At 39.2% G+C, this 22,349-nt stretch overlaps 1 long non-coding RNA gene across 1 annotated transcript in view; it reads right to left on the bottom strand.

Moving 5' to 3' along the window:
- LOC144079433 (uncharacterized) overlaps positions 1-22,349 on the bottom strand; it is a 62,948-nt gene that overhangs the window by 4,962 nt on the left and 35,637 nt on the right. The window contains exon 3 of the long non-coding RNA XR_013301524.1: positions 16,666-16,740. This is a non-coding gene — a long non-coding RNA (uncharacterized LOC144079433). The remainder of the gene's footprint in view (positions 1-16,665; positions 16,741-22,349) is intronic.

The raw sequence follows: 22,349 nt of genomic DNA, 5'->3' as shown, positions 1-22,349 counted from the left end.
TGTTAGCGTGCCCTCCCGCAGGAAATGAGGCGCGGGGCCCACAAAAGCGGGAACGCCGCGCTCGTGACGTTTTCACCAAGTTTTGCCAAGCGCGGCCGCCGCGGCCCGTTGGCTAACGTACCAGTTGGATGCTAAACTGTTAGTGGAGTAGCCCAACATGCTAACAGGTGGCGGTGGTCACGCTAGCGGACATCTACTCAAAAGTTAGCGTTATCTTAACTCCTGCGAATGCCAGATCGGGTCACAGTATGTGTTGTAGTAGCTAGCGAAAGTGGCTAATTGATATTTCAAAGATAACGATGTATCATACAGAGTATTTATTATGTTGACTACTACTGATTATTATTATTTATTGGTTATTTATCTGTTCATTTGTTTGTTGTTGTTGTTATTTGTGCACTACCTACTTATTTATGTTGTTGACTACATATTTATTTGTTTGTTGTTGTCCTTATTTGTGCACTTCCCTTCTCTAAGCCTATGTCCGATTATTATTATTATTATTATTTATGTTGTGGACTGTTTATTATGACTACTTATTTATTGTTATTATTTATTGATTATTGATTATTTATTTGCTTTTGTCATTATAAAAGCATAATGAAATTTAAAGCTGCAAAAATAACAACAAATAATCCATACATAACAATAATAATAATATTATTATTAATAATAATAATAGTAATGGTAGTAATAATAATAATAGTAATAATAACAATAATAATAGTAATAATAATAATAGTAATAATAACAATAATAATAGTAATGATAATAACAATAATAAGGGTGATAATAATATTAATAATAATAAGGGTGATAATAATACTAATAATAATAATAAATAAGTAGTCCTAATAAGCAGTGAACAACATAAAAAAGTAGGGAAGTGCGCAAATAACAACAAACAAATAATCAATAAAGAATAAATAAATAAATAAGTAGTCAACATAATAAATAAGTAGAAGTCCACATAGATAAATAGTCAACAGGAATAAGTAGAACATTTGATAAATGACTTAATGGTGTTTGCTCATGTTTGTAAGCCCCCAAAAATGATAATAAAACATGTCGGCAGTACTGAAATGAAGTGTCACCTTGTCCTAGCAGCTGCTCACTTATTCACGAGCGCCCCCTGACTTCAACGCACACACACACACACACACAAGACGCCACCTCAACGCTTCTGTCTAGCGTGATGTACGCGGCGGCTACGCTATCTCCCGCCGCAGAGCCCATGGCGATCGTTGTTGATATTTTGACGACGGCGCCCTCAATCATAAACAAAGATTAGCGATTCGCTATCTCGAACTTGCCGGCGCATTAGCATGGCCCTGAATAGCATCTACATGCTATTATGGAAATGCTAACATCTGCTAGCTGCCACGAGCCGCTTCGGGATGACCTCGGATATCATTTTCACGTTTTTGGCATCAAACCCTCGACCACAGAACTGCGAGCCCGACGTGCTAACCACTTCTCCACTGCGCCGATTCATTCGCCGGTCCCAGTTAAAACGAACTGGACAATGGCGGCGAGTAAGTTCACTTTTTGGGCCTAAAATAAACTGGCCCCGCCCACATGAGATCTCATTGGCATGAATATGGCCAAACTGAGTTTGACCCCGCCCACCGTACGTGAACGCACAAATGCGCCTTATAATCAGGTGTGCTTTTAGTTGGAAAAATACATAGCGCAAAATGAATTAGCATTCGTAGCTTTTGTTCGGGGAAGCGTCCATTCACGTCGAAATTACGATCTCGTCGCGAGGCCTCGTGGCAAAGCGCTGTCGACAGCAACGTGAGGCGCGAGGACAGCGGCGGCCACTTCGGATCACGTCAGCGCCGGCGCTCGGCGCTCGGACGCCGTGGCCCGCCGCGGCGCTCCTGTCGCCGCGCGCATAAGCGTGGCGCGCCGCCACGTCAATGCTGCTTAGCTAATGTCATTAATGACTTCATTAACATTTCCGTAATCTATTTTAATAAATGCGAGGCGGCGTTAATGAGCGCCGGGGGGGCTTGCGGACCACGGCGGCGTATGGAAAACTCAAAAACGCGGCCTGACTCACATCATGTGATGGGGGAGGGGCTTGTGGGGTAAGGGGTTTGTACTTGTCTGATAACAGAAGCCTTCTATTGGCTTTTATTGTCTTGCTGAAGTGGACGCAAAGGTAAATTGACTTCCGGGTTTACGCCAAAATAAAATAGATTTGCAGGTTTCCCCAGTTCTTTAAAATCTGAAAACGATGACATATTTCAAATAAAAATTGTAATAATATTTTTTTCTTTAATTAAAAAAAGGGTAAAAAAAAAATCCCATTCATAATGAAATAAAATTTGGTTATATTCTGAAAATATTTGCTGTATGTTTCCCTTTTTGTCTGAAAAAGATGACGTATTAAAAATTATAAAGCAAATGTTTTTAATGAAAAAAAAGGGGAAAGCTTAGTGATGTCTCCCCCTTTTCCATTGCTAATGATTAATAATGAAAAAAATTGTTTGTATTCGGATAATATTTGCAGTTTGTTTTCCCCGTCTTTATCGGAAAAAGTTGACGTATTAAAAAATATAAAGCAAATGTTTTAATATGAATTAAAAAAGGGGAAAGCTTAGTGATTTCTCCTCTTTTTCCATGACTAATGATTATTAATGAAATAAATTTGGTTCTATTCGGATAACATTTGCAGTTTGTTTTCCCAGTTTTTTTTATCTGAAAAAGCTGATATTCAAAATATAAAGCAAATCAATTTTTATCTTTTGTAATTTAAAAAATTGCAAAAAAAAGGGAATTCTTAGTGATTTCTCCCATTTTCATTAAGAATAATCAATAGTGAAATAAAATTTGATTATGTTTGGAGAATATTGTGCAGTTTGATGACATATTCAAAATGTAAATCTATTTTTTTCTCTTTTAATTAAAAAAAGGGAATGCTAACTGATTCCTCACTTTTGCGATGATTACATTTTTTCTAATCTCATTTTCTGAACCGCTTTATCCTCACTAGGATCGCGGGGGGGTGCTGGAGCCTATCCCAGCTGACTTGGGGCCAGGATTAGGGTTTGGGTTACGATTACACTCATACCTAGGTTTAATTTAGCATCCAATTAGCCTAGCATGCATGTTTTTGGAACGTGGGAGGAAACCCGGAGAAAACCCACGCAGGCCAGGGGGGTAACATGCAAACTCCACACAGGTGGACCAACCTGGATTTAAACCCAGGCCCCCCACCGTGAGGCCGGACCGCCTATTAAATTTTTCTAAATGCGACCAGTGTGGTGAAAGGTCCTTATTAGTAGCGGTGGGCTCCGACGCCCCCCAACCGCCGCTTCCCTGCGGCACTAGTTCCAGCGTCCTGCTGCCCCCTGTCAGGGATGTCAGCCTGCATCCAACTCACCCCTGGGGGGCCGGGGGCGAGGGGTGAGGGTCATTCACCCCCCCTTGAATCGTCCATGACAGATCCTGAGCTACTTGCCATCACCCCCTTTGCTAACGTCCATTAAAAACCTCTTTACTACCTTCCTATAAGGCGCTAATGCTAGCCTAGCATATTGACTGCCATTTGGAAAACTCGGCGTTGGCCGTGATAGGCCGATTCGTTTGGGCTGGGACGGCTGGCAGTAATAGTTTGTATAAAAAATGTTTTTAAAAAATGGATTAAAAATTCAGGGTGTCTCCAAAAGTTAGCTGGGATAGGCTCCAGCACCCCACGCGAACCTTGTAAGGATAAGCGGTTCAGAAAATGAATGAATTAATTTAATTCTATATTTTTATTTGGGATGAAGATTTTTAAAGGAAAATATTGTGTTTTCTAAAATTACTTTTCTATGTTAAAATGAAGGAAAAGTGGAAGAAAAATTGATTAAAAAACAACAATAACGTTTTTAAAAGTCTGGATAAAAGATCATCATATATCAAATTATTTGACACAAAAATAAGTATTTTACTTTTAAATTGATGTTAAAAAAAATAATATTTCTATGGAAAGACTATATTTGTAAAAAGACGTAAAACATAAATAAATAAACCACAAAAAAATTGAGGTTTATAAAACAATATTTTTCAGAAAAATACATTTATTTTCTTAATGAAGTCATTATTTATCATATTTTATGTTTGTCTTGGTTGACCTAAAACAAACCTTTGTTGTTATCGTTGAACTAAATTTTTCAAAAAATGCTCACGCAGGCCCCCAAAAATATGAAAATACAAATTGGACGTCTATCTCCGTCAATGGCACCGAAATTATATCGTTCACTTTGAATGCAAAATATTGTTTCTTGGTTGTTTTTCCGTAAGAACTGCGTCGCTGTTAATTACAGGCGGGTGTTTTATGACTGCGACCTTTGAGCGCTAAAATAATCAATCAATACAGGAAGGCGTGGGCCTATTGGGAATATTTACATATGCAGATTCCCAAAGTAGGCCACAATTTATCCAACACACAAGAATTATTAATACCTGGACAGTCAACCCAAATACATTTTCTGCATATTTTACACGACCCGCGTGTTATTAATTAGCCTCCACTGTGGTTGGCTCAGCCACGTTTGACCCACATGACTATTGTTTGCTTGGACACACACAAAAATAAAGCTAACAGAAAAGTAACACAAAATAAGCGAATGAAGTCATTCATTAAAACTATAATTTAACGATAATAAGAAAGCAAATAACAATGACATAAGGGTAAGGTAGCTATTTAAGTCGCTAGGTAATGAAGTAGCTAGCTAAATGAAGTATTGAATTGAATTCTGTTTATTGTTGTTATACAAGTATAATGAGAAGTAGCTAGCTAATGAAGTAGCTAGCTATTGAAGTAGTTAGGTAATGAAGTATTGACCTTAATTATTTTTATTGTCATTATACAAGTATAATGAGAAAGAGCTAGCTAATAAATGAGCTAGCTATTGAAGTTGCTAGCCAATGAAGTAGCTAGCTAATGTAGTATTGAATTGAATTCTTTTTAATAATGCAAGTATAATGAGAAGTAGCTAGCTAATGAAGTAGCTAGCTAATGAAGTAGCTAGCTATTAAAGTAGCTAGCTAATGAAGTAGGTAGCTATTGGAGTAACTAGCTAATGAAGTATTGAATTGAATTCTTTTTTATTGTCATTATACAAGTATGAGTAGTAGCTAGCTAATGAAGTAGTTAGCTTTTGAGGTAGCTAGCCAATGAAGTAGCTAGCCATTGAAGTAGCTAGCTATTGAAGCATTGAATTGAATTCTTTTTATTGTCATTATACAAGTATAATGAGAAAGAGCTAGCTAATGAAGTAGTTAGCTATGAGGTAGCTAGCTAATGAAGTAGCTAGCTATTGGAGTAGCTAGCTAATGAAGTATTGAATTGAATTATTTTTATTGTCATTATACAAGTATAATGAGAAGTAGCTAGCTAATGAAGTAGCTAGCTAAAAAAGTACAGAAGAAACTAACAAACAAACTCAGCATTAACCAGGGCAATTACTGCTTTTTTTACTTTCACAGCATAATGTAGCTTCTTGTTTGCTAACCGTGCAAAGAAGCACCACTTAGCTTAAGGCTAACCACAAAGTCCATCCACTATTGAATGCTAATGTAAAAGCTCCGCTCCAACAAAATGGCGATTAATGAGCATCATTAGCCCGTTAGCCTGATGCTAACACGGGGTTAATGGGAATAAGGAATCGAAGCAGGGAACAATCGCTGTGTGCGGTTACAAATAAATGTCCAACTAGCATCCTAGTCTTAATTTATTTAATTTAATGGCCACTTTTTCACCCCGACTCTTCATTTAATCCTAAATTTGACACGTACGCGTCAGCTACGATGTAGCCACACATTCCTGCCAGTGACGCTTAGGCTTGCCAGTGCATGACTTGCTAGCATTCTTTAAAAAGTTTCCAAAGTTATGATAACCGGGAAATATTGTCGCGACTCGCTTTTTACAACGTGTCTCGACTTAGTTGTGTGTTTTTTAATTAAAAAGTTAGGAACATGTTTAATTTGGCACAGGAACACTTGAGTGTTTGGCCTTCGGCAACTGCGTAACAATTTCTACGCTGTCGTGAAGCAGAAAAGAAAAATGAATGACGGAATATTTCAGTCCCATTGACGATGTTAGATGTCTGTTTTTTTAAATGTAATATTACTTTTTATTATGTATTAACTATGATTATTCATTCATATTCTACAACGCATATCCTCACAAGAAGGGTCGCGGGGGGTGCTGGAGCTTATCCCAGCCTAATAAAGGGACATACTGAATTAGATGCGAACCAATCACAGGGCAACTTTGATTATATATTTATTATTTTTCATATATTTTTTTCCTGGATATATATTCTTGTTTATAGTATTTTTATATGACAGAATTTATATTTGTTTTAAAATGTGTTTAACATTTATGATTGTATTTAGATTTTTTTTTTACTTACAATGAGTTTATATAAATACCAATCTATATATAAATATTTTTTTCTTTCATTTTCTGTACCGAAAATAAGTATTTTACTTTTAAAATGGTTTAAAAGGTGTAATAGTATTGTTTATAGTATTTTATATGACAGAATTTATATTTGTTTTAAAATTTGTTTAAAATTTATGATTGTATTAGCATTTTTTTTAACTTAAAATGAGTTTATATAAATATGAATCTATATATAACTATTTTTTTTCTTTCATTTTCTGTACCGGTTAGCCACACAACGGTCGCGGGGGGTGCTGGAGCCCACACCAGCAAACTATGAACCCCGGGTGGTGTGACACGTCAAAATAGCTACCGACCAATCACAGGGCACAAAAAAACACACTCAAAATCACACTCCCACCAACTGGGAATCGAACCCAAAACTTCCCGCGGCAAAATAAACACTTCACCATCGCGTTGGCCTATAATTATCATTCTTGTCCATTTTTTTTCTTTTAAAAATCTTAAATGATTAAAAATGAAAACAACAAATAAATAAACATTTACTATTTGGAGACTCAGTACAATTTTTGGCAAAAAAATCCATTGGCCCCGCCCACTAAAAACAAATAGTTTGACAGTAATGAAAGAGTTAATAAGTCCACCTATACGGCTTTAAAAACGCTACCTGCAAAAGACTTCATTTTTCATGCGAGCGTATCGCTGAGCAAACAGGAAAGTGTGATTAAGACTTTTAATTAGGACTCTTGACAAAGTCACACCGCCAAAATAAATCACAAGCCTGAGGGAGTCACAACAAATCCACCTTATTTTTTTTTTCCCTTCCAACTTTTTGACGCTCATCCTCATCCCTCATCATCGTCGGCGCGGTAACGGCAGCCGCCCACGTCCGCGTAATTTAAACGCTCGTAATGTGCAACGACGTGATGGCTGACGTTTTATTGTGAAAGGTTCAATCGGGATGCCGCCGATACGCGTCGTAACTATCGCAATCAGACGCCCCGAAATGGCCGCCGCATTTTAATTGAGCAAGACCGTTTGATTTACTCGGTCGGACTTTCACTCTTTTATGCTAGCTCGCGTTAAATCTTAGCTAGCTTGTTGGTAATCACGGTATATTTTGAAAAAACATATTCCTAATGTTAGCATCACACTGAAACATTGGGCCAATATTCCCATGATGCATCTGTTGCACCCCGAGGTTACAAATGAGAGATTAGCACAAATGATGCTAATGTTCTTTTCTCGCCGCGGTTATTTACGACACGTTGCGGCAATAATGGCGTCGCCGGCGATGCGTTTCGGGCAAATGGGCCGTGACGGCGGTGAATTAGCGGCGGACAGATTGATACATTGCTTGTCTTTGCTGTTATTTTTTTGCTGCCGGGAGGCCGTCGCTAATGCTAGCGCGTCAACGTAGCGGTAAAATTCAATTTTTTTAGGACATTTTTAAGCTAGCGAGTTGAACGAGTCACTAATTGAGCATAGCATTAGAATTTCAAGCTTACAACAAGAAAATATTATTTTTTTAAACAAAAACATTGATTTTTTTAAATGACTTAATTCCCTCATTAGCTGTCTTTAACTACAATAGACGGTGGCAAATTAGCAGCAGCTAAATTGATACATCAGTTGTCTGTGCGGTGATTTTTGCTAGCAGGAGGCTATCGCTAATGCTAACACACCTATGTGAGGTGAATGTTTTTTTTATAGGAAACAGTTTCTCAGATAGATAGTTCTACAACTAACTTTATGAGGATAATGCTAGCTTTTTTAGCTAACAACAAAAAGCATAACACTATTTTACAATAAAAATATTATCTATAAAAGATCAATTACTTTTGGGACCCTGATGGGCTATATTAACGGTAATAGGCGTCCAATCCAATACATTGTATTTCCTCTGATTCTTGCTAACAGGTAGCCATCGCTAATGCTAATGAGCCTACACCAAGGGTGTCAGACTCGGTCGGGTTGGTTCGCGGGCCGCTTTAACGTCAACTCGATTTCACGTGGACCGGACCATTTTAGATATAATATTTAGATTTTTTTAATAAATGAATTAAATGAAGTGGATTAAAGGCCCTGAATATTCCGTTTTTTATAGATCTAAAACCATGTTTATTTTACCTTTATATATATATACATATATATATATATATATATATATATATATATATATATATATATATATATATATATATATATATATATATATATTTTTTAGATTTTACAAAATGATTTTTGAACTAAAAACATAGAAAAATAAATTAAAAATTACAATTATTGATTTAAAAGGGGGGAAATCCGGAAATTTAATATAAATCTATACTCTTCATTTGAATTTGATCCTAAAACAGAAAGTTGGCACTCATCATTTACTTTCTCGGGCCACACAAAATGATGCGGCGGGCCAGATTTGGCCCCCGGGCCGCCACTTTGACACCTGTGGCCTACACGGTTGGAATCAAATTTTGTTTGTTTTTTGTAGGAAAATATAATTCAGCAGGATAGTTTTCTACAAATTGTGAGCAGGCCGGACTATGATCTTAATGTTAGCATTTTTGGCTAACAACAACAAACATAGCTTTATTTGACAAAACATACACGGTTTACTTTAAAGAAAACCAATTTTTTTGATACAAACGCCTCCTAGTTCAACTGAAACGGACGTCTATCATCGTCAATGGCCTCCAATGAGTTAATCTAGCACGACAACTTAATATATCGCACTTTATTTCTCTGGGGAAGCGAGCTAACGAGCGTACGGGAGGCAAATCCCAAACAGTTGTTGTGCTAATTCCTCGCTAAAGCATCTAATCAACCTTCAGATGGGAACAACTTTAAAGGTCAGTCGGCAGACGCTAAAGCCCAACCGGAAAATGACGCTAAATTTAGCTAGCCGCGTCGACTGACGTGCGTAGCGGTGCCGCGCGTGGCTTTCCGGGTTGACAAAATAGGCCAATTATCTCCAAACTTTAAAGGGCGGCGCTCGTTCGGGCCCGCCGCTATCGCTACGCCGCTATCGCTACGCCGCTATAGCTACGCCGTTTCACACTTTGTCTCCCCAATTGTAACCTGTCGTGATTATCAGCAGCTCCATTAAGCGTCGGCCAAAGAACGGCTCGCTTTTCCCGCCGCTAAATTGCTATTAGCGCTTAAATCGGGCTAGCGTAGCGCTCGGTAATCATGTAGGACAAAGCATAAAATTACATTGACGCTAATGAACGGGCGCGTTCCGAGTTAATTGCACGCTACGAGCCGTCGTAATGCGCAGATAAGCTCACGGCTAACATTATTCTTAGCGGCCTGGCGGCGGAACCTCGTTAAAGCCGCCGCGTGGAGTCGGAGGACGCAATCACGGGGAGGCGTTTGACGCTACGACGCTAGTTTTCTGCATCTTAAGTGGTGGTGGTTGAGTGGACGCGGGCTTTGGAGCAGAACCAATTAAAATATCGGGAGAAATTATGTCAGGATTGACACGGGAAGTTAGCCATTGTGAAGTGAAGCCCACGTTTGGTGCTAAATTTCGTGGCTGGAATTTAGAGGGGAAAATCTGCTTTTTGAGGGATATACAATTGCATGGGCCTGTCAATCATTAGATGGATAAAAAATACAGAAAGATGAGATGAAATTGAGTAGGATGTTAAGTTTTTTGGTTGGAAGCAGCCATTTTGGAAAGTTTCCAGGAATAGGAAGATCCCATACATCAGATTGAATAAAAAGTCAGCCATTTTATTTTGAAGGAGACGATTTTTGTCATTTTTCTATAGGCTCAAAGTTTGAAAAATCCACAACTGACAACACCACTTTGACCAATCAAAAAATATTGGTATTCATCCCTCGCTATCAAAACAATATCCATGAAAAACCCATGCAAAGCCAGCTACAAAGTCAGCCATTTTGGTCTGGAGCGGCCATTTTGTTCCAAAGCTCTACGTTAGGGAACAAAATCCAGTTTGACTAATCAAGACAAAACTCGCCAAAACAAGAAGCATTAAAAACTCTCAAGAAGCCATTCGAGGCGGCCATTTTGGTCAGGACCAAATTTCCAAGCTCCTATAAAAAAAACATGCACTACATTCAGCTAAAAAGTCAGCCATTTTGGGTCAAGCTGAGCAACAAAAGACACCTGTTGGACCAATCAAGACAAAACTCGTCAAAGAAGAAGCATTGAAAACTGTCAAAAAGCCATAAAAGGCGGCCATTTTGGTCAGGACCAAAATTCTAAGCTCCTATTAAAAAAAAAAAAAAACATGCACAGCTAAACAGTCAGCCATTTTGGTCTGAAGCAGCCATTTTGGCTCAAGCTTAGCAAACAAAAGACACCCGTTGGACCAATTAAGACAAAATTTGTCAAAACAAGAGGCATTAAAAACTCTCAATTAGCAATGTAAGGCGGTCATTTTGGTCAGGACCAAATTTCCAAGCTCCAATGAAAAAGCCATGCACCACAGTCAGCCATTTTGGTCTGAAGTAGCCATTTTGTGAAACATTCCGAGGCTTAAGGTTAGCAAACAAAAGACACCCGTTGGACGAATCAATACAAAACTTGTCAAAACAAGAACTATTAAAAACTCTCAAGAAGCCATACGAGGCGGCCATTTTGGCCAGGACCAAACTTATAAGCTCCAATGAAAAAGCTATGCACCACCGTCAGCTAAAAAGTCAGCCATTTTGGCCTGAAGCAGCCATTTTGGCTCAAGCTTAGCAAACAAAAGACACCCGTTTGGACCAATCAATACAAAACTCGTCAAAACAAGAACTATTAAAAACTCTCAATAAGCAATACACGGCGGCCATTTTGGTGAGGACCAAATTTCCAAGCTCCAATGAAAAAGCCATGTACCACAGTCAGCCATTTTGGCTCAAGCTTAGCAAACAAAAATCACCCATTTGGACCAATCAAGACAAAACTCATCAAAACAACAACTATTAAAAAACTCAAGAAACCATACGAGGCGGCCATTTTGGTCAGGACAAAATTTCCAAGCTAGGGAAGCCATCTTAAACGAGGCCTTTTTTTTCTCTCCTCGACAGTCGGCACTAATTCCGAGTAATAACGACGTCGGGCGGAACAGGGGGTACAAATGGACGTATCAATTCTCCGGCGAGCTCGTTTGGAGCGCCAAAAAAAAAAACGAGGAACAAAGTGCACTTTTGCTAATGCGCGTCAGCGTTGAAAAGATTCACGCCGGCGTCGTGGGATGAAAGCCACGGGGCGGCAATTACTGTTCATTTGGAGCGCCGCGCTCATCAGCGGACGCAAAAGGAAAAAAGGAGATAATAAGCAGATGAGCTATCAAAGGAGAGAACGCAAATACAAATAAAAGGAGGCGCAGGATTAGCCACGATAATAGAAATAATCATCTTTGTGTGAATTTCCCACAAACCTGGTTAGAATACAAAATGGCTACCGTGGGAAGAGGGAGTGTTTGTTGTTGGGGTTTTGTTTTGATTTCACATTTATTTTTTGTGTTTCAGCGCCATTGGCGGTGATGGATGTCAAATTTGGACTGGTTTTTAGATATGTATAGAAGTTCGAAAATTATTTTTTTAATTAAATTTTTGTTGAAGTATATATTCATTATTGTTGATGAGATTTTGCATTTTACATTTATCTTGTAATTACACTGTTTTATCCTTTTTTATACCATATTTTTACTATAGTGCATTTTTTTTACCATATTTTTACTATAGTGCTTTTTTTTTTACCAGATTTTCACTGTGGTAAATTTTTATATTAGGGAGTTATTTTAAATTGGAATATAATGTATTATTGTAATATTTTTTTACTTAAATATATATTTATTCATGGGGTACAATTTGAAACAAATAATTAAATTTTTTTTTTTTACATTTGACTTTTTTATTTGGGGAAAAAGTGTGGGGAAAACTTTTTTTTAATTAAATACATTTTAAGTTTAAAGAACTTTCACTGTAGTATATTCTGAAACTAATATTTATTTTGTATCATTTTCTAGAAGATACTGTATATTTTTCCTCGGGTACAATTTGATACAAAATTTATTTTTTACAATGAAATTTTAATGTTTTTAAAAATATATATATTTTGGGGGGGATATTGGGTTAAACTAGGTTTTTAAAATTAAATAAATGTAAAATAAAGAACTTTCAGGGTAGTACATTGTGACACATTTTTTTATTTTTAATCATTTTCTATAATATACTGTATATTTTTGCTGGGGTACAATTTGATAAAAATATTTTTTATATTGAAATATTTTTTTAATAATTTTTTTGTTTTATTTTATTGACTTTTTACTTTGGGCGAAATAGAATGTGTGATTTAAACTGTGTTTTTTTTGTAAATTAAATACATTTAAAGTTTAAAGAACATTCATGGCAGTACAATTGGACAATTTATTTTTAAGAATTTTATTTTACATCTCAATCTATCATGGAAATCAAATCAAAGTCATTTTCTGTCTGATTATTTTTGTAGGAAACTTGAGAGAACAAGTCGCGCGCTAGCTAACGGCGCTAGCTAAAAAGCTGTTTTTATTTAGCATCACGCTATTGTTAAAATGAAGCCGACCTTTATTTAACATAACATTTTTGGCCGGAGAATAACAATCGGCGCTAATAATTCATCTATAAACAAACTCGCCGATTCCATTTTTTTTCTTCTTTGCTAACGAGCGCGCCTTTGCGCGGAACGGCCCTCGTAAAAGCCGGCCTTGGCGCGATCTTGGGTAAAATGGGGCTTCCGTGGCGGCGGTTGGCGGCGGCCTAATTGCTGTTGTCGGCGCTCTCAAGGAGAGAGCGCCAATTAAAACGCTTTCGCCGGAGTTTAAAGAGCCAATTAGCGCGTCCGTGTCCGACGGCTAACGACAAAATATGCCAGGTGATGAAGGAGTGTGCTTAGCGTTGACATTTGGAAAAGTCCTTTATTACTTTGGTGGTGTATCAACAGAAAAGCTACAAACAAATTCCCAAAATGCTACGATGTTGATATTGTATGATTTATGATTTTAGCTTTTTTTGCTATGTTGAAATCACCCTTTTATATAAATATGATTTTGTGATAGATCTAATCAAAATGGAGGGGACAAAAGATGTTGGACTCGGAGTGCTTTCATTTTACGAACTGCTTATCCTCACAAGGGTGCTGGAGCCTATCCCAGCTCACTACGGGGCAAAGTGGGCGACGCCCTGAATTGGTAGCCAGCCAATCGCAAGCCACAAATAGACAAACAACCAATCCTTCAAAGCTAGGAATAAGTTAGCATACAATTAGCCTAGCATGCATGTTTTGGGGGATGTGGGAGGAAAGTACCCGGAGAAACTCCTCGCAACCCCAGACACAAACAACCAATTGTTAATAGCTAAGAATAAGTTAGCATACAATTAGCTTAACATTCATGTTTTTGGAATGTGGGAGGAACCCGGAGTAGCCACAGAAAACCTACGCAAACCCAAGGACGAAATGCTAATTCCAAACAACGACAACCCACCTGGGATCAAACCCCTGACCCCAAAACTGTGAGGCCGACGCGCTAACCACTTAACCACCGGGGATAATATAAAGTGTTCAATTAGCCTAGCTAACTACAATGTTTTTGGGATGCAGAGTACCCAGAGAAACCTCTCCCCAGACAAACAACCAATCCTTCATAGCTAGGAAAAAAGTTAGCATACAATTAGCCTAGCATTCATGTTTTTGGAATGTGGGAGAAACCAGGAGTAGCCGCAGAAAACCTACGCAAACCCAAGGACAACATGCAAAACTCCAAACAACGAGGACCCACCTGGGATCAAACCCTCGACCCCAGAACTTCGAGGCCGACGCGCTAACCACTTGTCCACCGTGCAAATTTAAAGTGTTCAATTAGCCTAGCTAACTACAATATTTTTGGGATCTGGGAGGAAAGCGGAGTACCCGGAGAAGCTCCTCGCAACCCCGGAGACAAACGACCAATCCTTCCTAGCTAGGAAAAAGTTAGCATACAATTAGCCAAGCATTGATGTTTTTGGCATGTGGGAGGAAAGAAGGAGTAACCGCAGAAAACCTACACAAACCCGAGGACAACATGCAAACTCCAAACAACGAGGACCCACCTGGGATCAAACCCTCGATCCCAGAACTGTGAGGCCGACGTGCTAACCACTTCTCCACCGAGCCGCCCAGACTCAAATTATGCAAACAGGAACCAGGAGTAGCCGCGGAAAACCTACGCAAACCCAAGGACAACATGCAAAACTCCAAACAATTCGGACCCCTTTGGGATCAAACCCTCGACCCCAGAACTGCGAGGCCGACGCGCTAACCACTTCACCACCAAGCCGCCCGGACTCAAATTATGCAAACGCTACATCCGGACTAACAAAGGCAATTTAAAGTGTTCATTTAGCCTAGCTAACTACAATGTTTTTGGGATGTGGGAGGAAAGTACCCAGAGAAAACCCATGCAAGCCCAGGGAAAAAAAATCACACAAACTCCACCGACTAAGCGCACAGACGGTCCAGACTCGCGTTTGGCCGGCGGGGAACGCGGCGAGGAAAAAAAGACGCTGATGCGGCAGATAGCGAACGTCATCGGCACGGCGCGGCGAGCGTTCTGATGTACGGCCGCGTTTGCGGGTAATAAGAGCGTCCCGGCGCCTCCCGCTGATTTAGATCAAGGTCATTAACGGCGAGGAGGCGGCCATCGGGGCATTAATCCTGCGCAAATAGTTATCTGCCGGTAGAGGGGACCGTCCTAAAAAAAAATGGAAAAAAATGAAATAAAAACACTCCTACGTACCGGGGACTGAAAAATGTGGCGAGTCGAGGCGACGCTATCGGGCGCGACTTTTCACGGCGGCGACAAGTGCGCCGCGCCACGTGTCATCATTCTTGCGAGCAGACTAACGCGTGACTAAAAAAAAGCAAGAAAATATGAATATTTTGTCTTGTTTTGACATTGAGAAGAAGAAGAAATGTTTGTGTTCGGCAGGGAATAGCAATAAAGTTTTGGGTTTTGAGTATGACTTGCGCTTTTATGCTAGCTTCACAGATTGTCATTTAAAGATGTACTAAATGACGTCTATGATAGGTTTTTTAATAAAAATGGTTTCAAATTTGCAAAAAAAAAAATCCCCAAAAATATAAATGTATTTATGTTTGAGACTTTAAAGTGAATTAAAATTCAATTTGGGGTAATTTTGTTTTTCATAAACTGTAAAAAGATACCTTTAATCTATTGAAGAATATGCTTTTTAAAAATATTTAAATACACCAGTAATTCAATACACGCAATAATAAATAGTATTTTTAAAAATTAAATAATAATAAAATATTCTTGTGAAAAGGCCCTACTAAGAAATAGACATATTTTCCATTCTATCAAAAGGTACAAATACCCGCAAGCAGAAAAATAGAAATATAGGAGCAATAAAAAATAGGAATAAATATATTAATAAACAAATAATCAAACAAAGAATAAATACACAAATAAACAAAAAAATGAATAATATATATTAATAAACAAGTACTCAAACAAATAAATAAATACAAAAATAATGAATAAATATATATAAATAAACAAATAATCAAACTAAAAAATAAATACAGAAATAAATAAAAATCTGAATAATATATAAATAAACAAGTATTTAAACAAATAAATACAAAAATAATGAATAAAAATATATAAATAAACAAATAATCAAACTAAAAATAAATACACAAATAAACTAAAATCTGAATAATATATATATAAATAAACAAGAATTTAAATAAATAAATACAAAAATAAGGAATAAATATATATAAATGAACAAATTATCAAACAAAAAAAATAAAAACGTAAATACATATACGTATATATGTATAACAAATAATCAAACAAAAAATACACAAATAAATAAAAATATTTAAATAGGGGTTTCCCTACCTATTTTTTTTCGTTTATGGCGATAATCGAGGAATTACTGTCTGTACACAAATAAATAAAAATATGAATAAATATAAATAAATAAGAGCGAGAGGGCAATTTTGCTTATATGTTTGACAGCGCCGTTAAAAACGTCTGACATCTATAGAAGACGTTAACCTTTAGCTGCGGTCGCCCCCGTTAACAAGAGTAAATAATCCTGTGGGCTGGCCTTTCTACACTACAAGTGCTAATTAAAGCTAGCGTCCGTTGGGCGCTAATGAGAAAGAAGATGCTAGAGGTGCAAGCTGTGTGTGTGTGTATGTGTGTGTGTGACATAGAAAGTCAAAGATGGCCGCTTGACAATAAAAATAGCAAACTTACAGTTTGTCCGGCTCATCGTTGGGTGCAATTTCCTGGCGGGGCGTTCAGAAGTTCTCCAAAATTTCCAATCTTGGCCTGAAAAATGGAGTTTTAATATAAATAAACACATTTTTTCTAAATATTGGAATAAATGATACGGAAAAAATATTCTAACAACTTCCAAAAATATAATTTTTTTTTTTTTTTTTTTTTTAGAATAGATGTTACCGCAATCAATTCCAGGTGTGCCCCCCCCCCTACTGCCTAAAAGTCGATTGGGATTGGCTGGAATTAAATATTGTATATTAAGTACCGTATTTTCACGACTATAAGGCGCACTTAAAAGTCTTAAATTCTCTCCAAAATAGACAGTGCGCCTTATAATCCAGTGTGCTTTATATATGGGGAAAAAATAAAATGTGTCATTCATTGAGGGTGCGCCTTATAATGCAGTGCGCCTTATGGTCGTGAAAATACGGTATGTATTTGTATTATTTTATGTACTATCCAATGCTTTATATTTAGCTGCCACTGACAGCGATAGATGTCCAATCTAACAAATTCTTCTTCTTACACGGCAAACGGATCGGACAACAACCAATGATAAACTCTTTTAAATTCGCAGCAAAAGACTACCGTATTTTCATGACTATAAGGCACACATAAAAGTCTTAAATTTTCTCCAAAGTAGGCAGGGCGCCTTATAATCCAGTGCGCTTTATATATGGACCAATACTTGTTATCACGATCAAATCAAATAAATCTGTGGATAGGGTACACCATCCTCTACAGCTCTCACAACTACGGCAAGCAGCCCCTGACCGACTCTACTATTTTCCCCGTAGAAAAAGTACGGCGCAGTGACTGCTGGGATATGTAGTTCTTTTGTCAATACACCCAAGGGATTGTGGCCTGGCCATCGACATCAACACAGGTTTACGAAGCATGGAAGGGCGCATTGGAATAGTTACGCTAGCTACTATTTGCGAATGGATTGTGGCCGTCTGGACGAACGTATAAAACTCAGCGTTTTCGATGACTCATTTGGACAATTGTTCAATTCGGACACAGAAAATGAGGACTTTGATGGATTTGTGGGTGATGATGACGTGAGTAAGCTGTAAAATGGCTAAATAAAGTACAACCCAACTCTTTAGCTTCCGTTGACTTTTTAAAAACGTGTTTTTAGCGTGTGCCCGTATGTTTAAGCTGGTGTATATTTTGCCATGCCTGGCTGCGCCTTTAAAGGCGTTGCGTCCTGTGTGTGTCAAATACAGAAATAGCACTCGTTACGGACACTGCGCCTTTAAATGCCATGCACCATATAGTCGTGAAAATACGGTAATTGGATGCCACAGGATCATTCTTTTTTTGTGGCGAGCAATAACCCGATAATGACCTGGTTGGGATGATCGATTCATGGTAAAAAAAAAAAAAAGCGCAACAGCGCCCCCCAATCGGTGACAGGCGCGCCGTGGGAATGTGATGGAGATGACATTGTTCATTAATTAATAATATTTCCTTTGGTGGCCCGGGTGGCATTTCCATGATTAGCGCGGGCGGCGTAACCAACGAGGCTACTTAAAGACGATTTACGATACGTTTAAAAGTTGATGGCCGGGATTGGAGGAATTATTCATGAGGGCGCCGCGTCGTTCGTCACGGAGACGAGCGAGCGACGCGCGTCTTCCCGCTTTTGCAAAATCTGATGAGCTGTTTGTATGCGGGCGCGCGTCCACGCCGACGTCGTAATTAACCACGATGTGTCTTGGATAGGGTTTTTTTTTTTAATATTATACGCCTGGAAATAATTCACGTTCGAATCTTGTGGAGTCCGAGCCGTGTCGCTTAATGGCTTCGGCGCTGGCGCGGAATGCTAATGGCGCAATTAGCTCGTGATTAAAAATAACAAGGCTTTTACTTAACTGGTGAGAAGCCAAAGTGATTGCTTCTTGAAGAAAAATGATGTGGCGCAGATTAGCTGGAGAACCGATTGGCGCTAAAGTGCTAAAATGCTAAAATGGTACAGGAAATGGAAATGTTTGCGCGAGGCTAAAGAGAAATTGTTTTTTTCTGTAAACGAGGGCAAAGAAGCAATTAAATTAACTAATTAGCTGAACCCTGACAACTATGCGTCCAACAAGTAGGCAGCTAGCGGAAAAAAGATAGCGGAGGAAGCTAGCAGAGAACGCTAGCAGAAATTACTGTGTCAATTAAAGCATTGAAATGGAACTTATTAACTGAACCCTAACCTTAACTATGCGTCCAACGATTAGACAGTTAGCAGTGTAAGCTAGCGGAAGCTAGAGGAGGTTAGCGGAGGAAGCTAGCGGTAGGTAGTAGAGGAAGCTAGCAGTAATTATTGTGTCAAAAAAATTGAACTGTAATTATCTAAACCTCAAATATGCGTCCAACAAGTAGACAGCTAGCGGTGGAAGCTATCGAAAGATAGAGGAGAAGGCTAGCGGAAGAAGGTAGCGGAGGAAACTAGCGGAAGGTAGAGGAAGAAGCTAGCAGAGGTAGCTAGTGGAAGCCAATGGAGGAAGCTAGTGGACGAAGCTAGAAGCTAGTGGAGGAAGCTAGCGGAAGGTAGAGGAAGATAGCAGAAGAAGTTAGCGGGCAAGGCTAGCGGCAGGCAGTAGAAGAAGCTAGAAGAAAAAGGGAGCGGAAGAAGCTAGCATGCGGTAGAGGAAGATAGCAGAAGAAGCTAGCAGAAAGCAGTAGAGGAAGCTAGCGGAACAAGGTAGCGGAGGAAGCTAGCAGACGGTAGAGGAAGATAGGAGAAGTTAGCAGACAAAGCTATTAGAAGACAGTAGAGGAAGCTAGCGGAACAAGGGAGCAGAGGAAGCTAACATACGTAGAGGAAGATAGCAGAAGAAGCTAGCGGCACAAGGTAGCGGAGGAAGCTAACATACGTAGAGGAAGATAGCAGAAGAAGCTAGCGGACGAAGCTAGCAGAAGGCAGTAGAGGAAGCTAGCAGAAGGCAGTAGAGGAAGCTAGCAGAACAAGGTAGTGGAGGAAGCTAGCAGACGGTAGAGGAAGATAGCAGAAGAAGCTAGCGGAAGGCAGTAGACGTAGAGGAAGCTAGCGGATATTAGCAGAAGCCAATGGAAGCAAGCTAGCTAGCCAATGATTTTCAAGCACAATAACTTTTCGCTAATTGGAGTTTGCATCTCTGTCAGCCATATTTTAGCTCACGGGTTAGCGAAGAGGCAAAAGAGCCACAAATATGGCTCCCTCCCAAGCTATACGAATCCATCAAAAGAGCCACATATGGCTCCCGAGCCATAGATTCCCTACCCCTGATCTAGCGTATCTCTTGACTGGCGAGGGGAAAAACATGGCCCGCGGTCGCAAGCGTACTCGTCCGAGCGTGCGCGGAAGGCCGTCCAAGCGTCCTCCTAATCTCCGCCATGGTCACACCAGCGCGTTCAGGGCAGCGCCGCCGGGCTAGGGCGACCTATCGTCTCGCAATCGGCGTCCCCGGGCTCCGACCGGTTCTCTTCTCGGACGCGACGGCGCCGGCGGGTTTAGATTTGCGGGCCGCTGAAAGAAAAAAAAATGCGCTTATCTGGACTGGCGCACGATTACGCGGTCTACATTTGAAGGCGGGCGTTAAATGCTGGCCATTTGGCACGCTCCATTTAAAGACAAAGAAAAAGGGGAAAAAAAGACGCTTTGCGGCACTTTAGCCTTTTCACAAGAGAAACAAAAAGTGTTGTTTGACATTTATTTGTGGTTCTAAGTTTGAGTCCAAATATACTCGAGTGAATTTTGGAATCATTCATTTTCACAAGGGTCGCTGGGGGTGCTAGAGCCTATCCCAGCTGATTTTTAGGCACGAAGCGGGAGACACCCTGAATCGGTGGCCAGCCAATCGCAGGGCACGAGGGCAAGTCGAGAACATACATAAGTAGGGAAGTGCACAAAAAAACAACAAACAAACAAATGAACCGATAAGAAATTCACTAAACAATAATAATCAATAAATAAGTAGTAAATAAATAAGTAGTCAACGTAAAAAGTCAACAACAAAATAAGTAGGGAAATGACGACAACTAACAAACTAAAAATACGAGAACTAATCACTAAATAATTATAACCAATATTAAGTTGTAAATAAATAAGTAGCCAACAACATAAATAAGTGCACAATTAAAAACAACAAACAAACCAACCGATAATTTATCACTAAATAATAATCAATAAATAAGTAGTGAATAAATAAGTAGTAAATAACTAAGTAGTAAATAAATAAGTAGTGAATAAATAGGTAGTCAACATAAAAAGTCAACAACAAAAATAAGTAGGGAAACAACAACAACTAACAAACAAAAATAATAATAACTAATCGCTTAAATAAAAATGAAGTAGTAAATAAATAAGTAGCCAACAACATAAATAAGTAGTCAACATAATAAGTAGTCAACAATATAAATAAGTAAGGAAGTGCACAAATAAAAACAACAAACAAACAAACCGACAATTAATCACAAAATAATAAGAATCAATAAATAAGTAGTGAATAAATAAGTAGTCAACAACAAAAATAAGTAGTAAATAAGTAGTCAACATAATAAGTAGTCAACAACAAAAATAAGTAGGGAAGCGCACAAATAAAAACAACAAACAAACCAACCAAACGATAATTAATCACTAAAAATAATAATCTATAAATAAGTAGTAAATAAATAAGTAGCCAACAAGGTAAATAAGTAGTCAACAACATAAATAAGTAGGGAAGTGCACAAATAAAAACAACAAACAAACCAACCAACCGATAATTAATCACTAAAAAAAATTCAATAAATAAGTAGTAAACATATAAATAAGTACTAGTCAACATATTTTAATCCTTATAATAGCTACATTGTATACTTAAGCTAACGAGTTTTAGCGACACGTTTATCCGGTCGGATTTTATTTTGATTAACATGTTATGATTGTTTTTAGCAACATATATTTTAATTTGACGGACAGCGACATTTATCAAGCGATTTACTTCATCCTCAAAAATCGGAACATCATCACTGGATTGGACGTCCGGCGCACGTCAAGATGGACGCGGCGCCGTCCGTAGTCCGCGTGGACCCCGCGGCGCCGTCGCGCTAATCGAGAGCGAAGACGAGAAGCCCCCTCCTGCCGTCCCGTCGCCGGCGGAGTCCGGCGACCGCTCGTTAGCGCCGCGCCCTACCGCGCTAGCCGGGCGTCATCGGTGCTAATTAGCGGCCGACGCGAGCCGGCGGGACGCCGCGTGCTTGTCGCGTCGGGCGCTCGGGCTGCCCGTAACTTGGCCGTCCGTGGGCCACCCGGGGTCCCGTCAGTACGGCCCCCCCACCCCTGAAAAATCTCCATAATGAAGCGTAAAGCGGCAACGTGATTGCTTGTGACACACCTACTCTGCTAATTATCGCTCTGAGGCCAAAGCGCTGGGAAATGAACGCGGCCGCTGACCCCCACTCGGGGGTGTGGCCCACATTCGCCGGCCCGCTAAAAACATTTCAAGAGAGTCGCTTCGCGAATCCGCCACGTTAGCGTTAGCTGCGTCACTGGGTAAAACCTACAGCGCGATTCGGGTCCGTGTGAGTGGCCGAGATAACTCAAGAGCGAAGTAAGGGATCGTCCCGATTTGTTTGGAGTCCCGAGCTGATATTTTGGCATATTGTTGCAAGTCATGTAATTTTGAGAGTGCCGATTTTTTTTC

This window comes from Stigmatopora argus, chromosome 8 (genome assembly GCF_051989625.1).
Source record: "Stigmatopora argus isolate UIUO_Sarg chromosome 8, RoL_Sarg_1.0, whole genome shotgun sequence".
NCBI lineage: Eukaryota > Metazoa > Chordata > Actinopteri > Syngnathiformes > Syngnathidae > Stigmatopora > Stigmatopora argus.
This window is presented reverse-complemented; position numbering and strand designations above follow the sequence as displayed.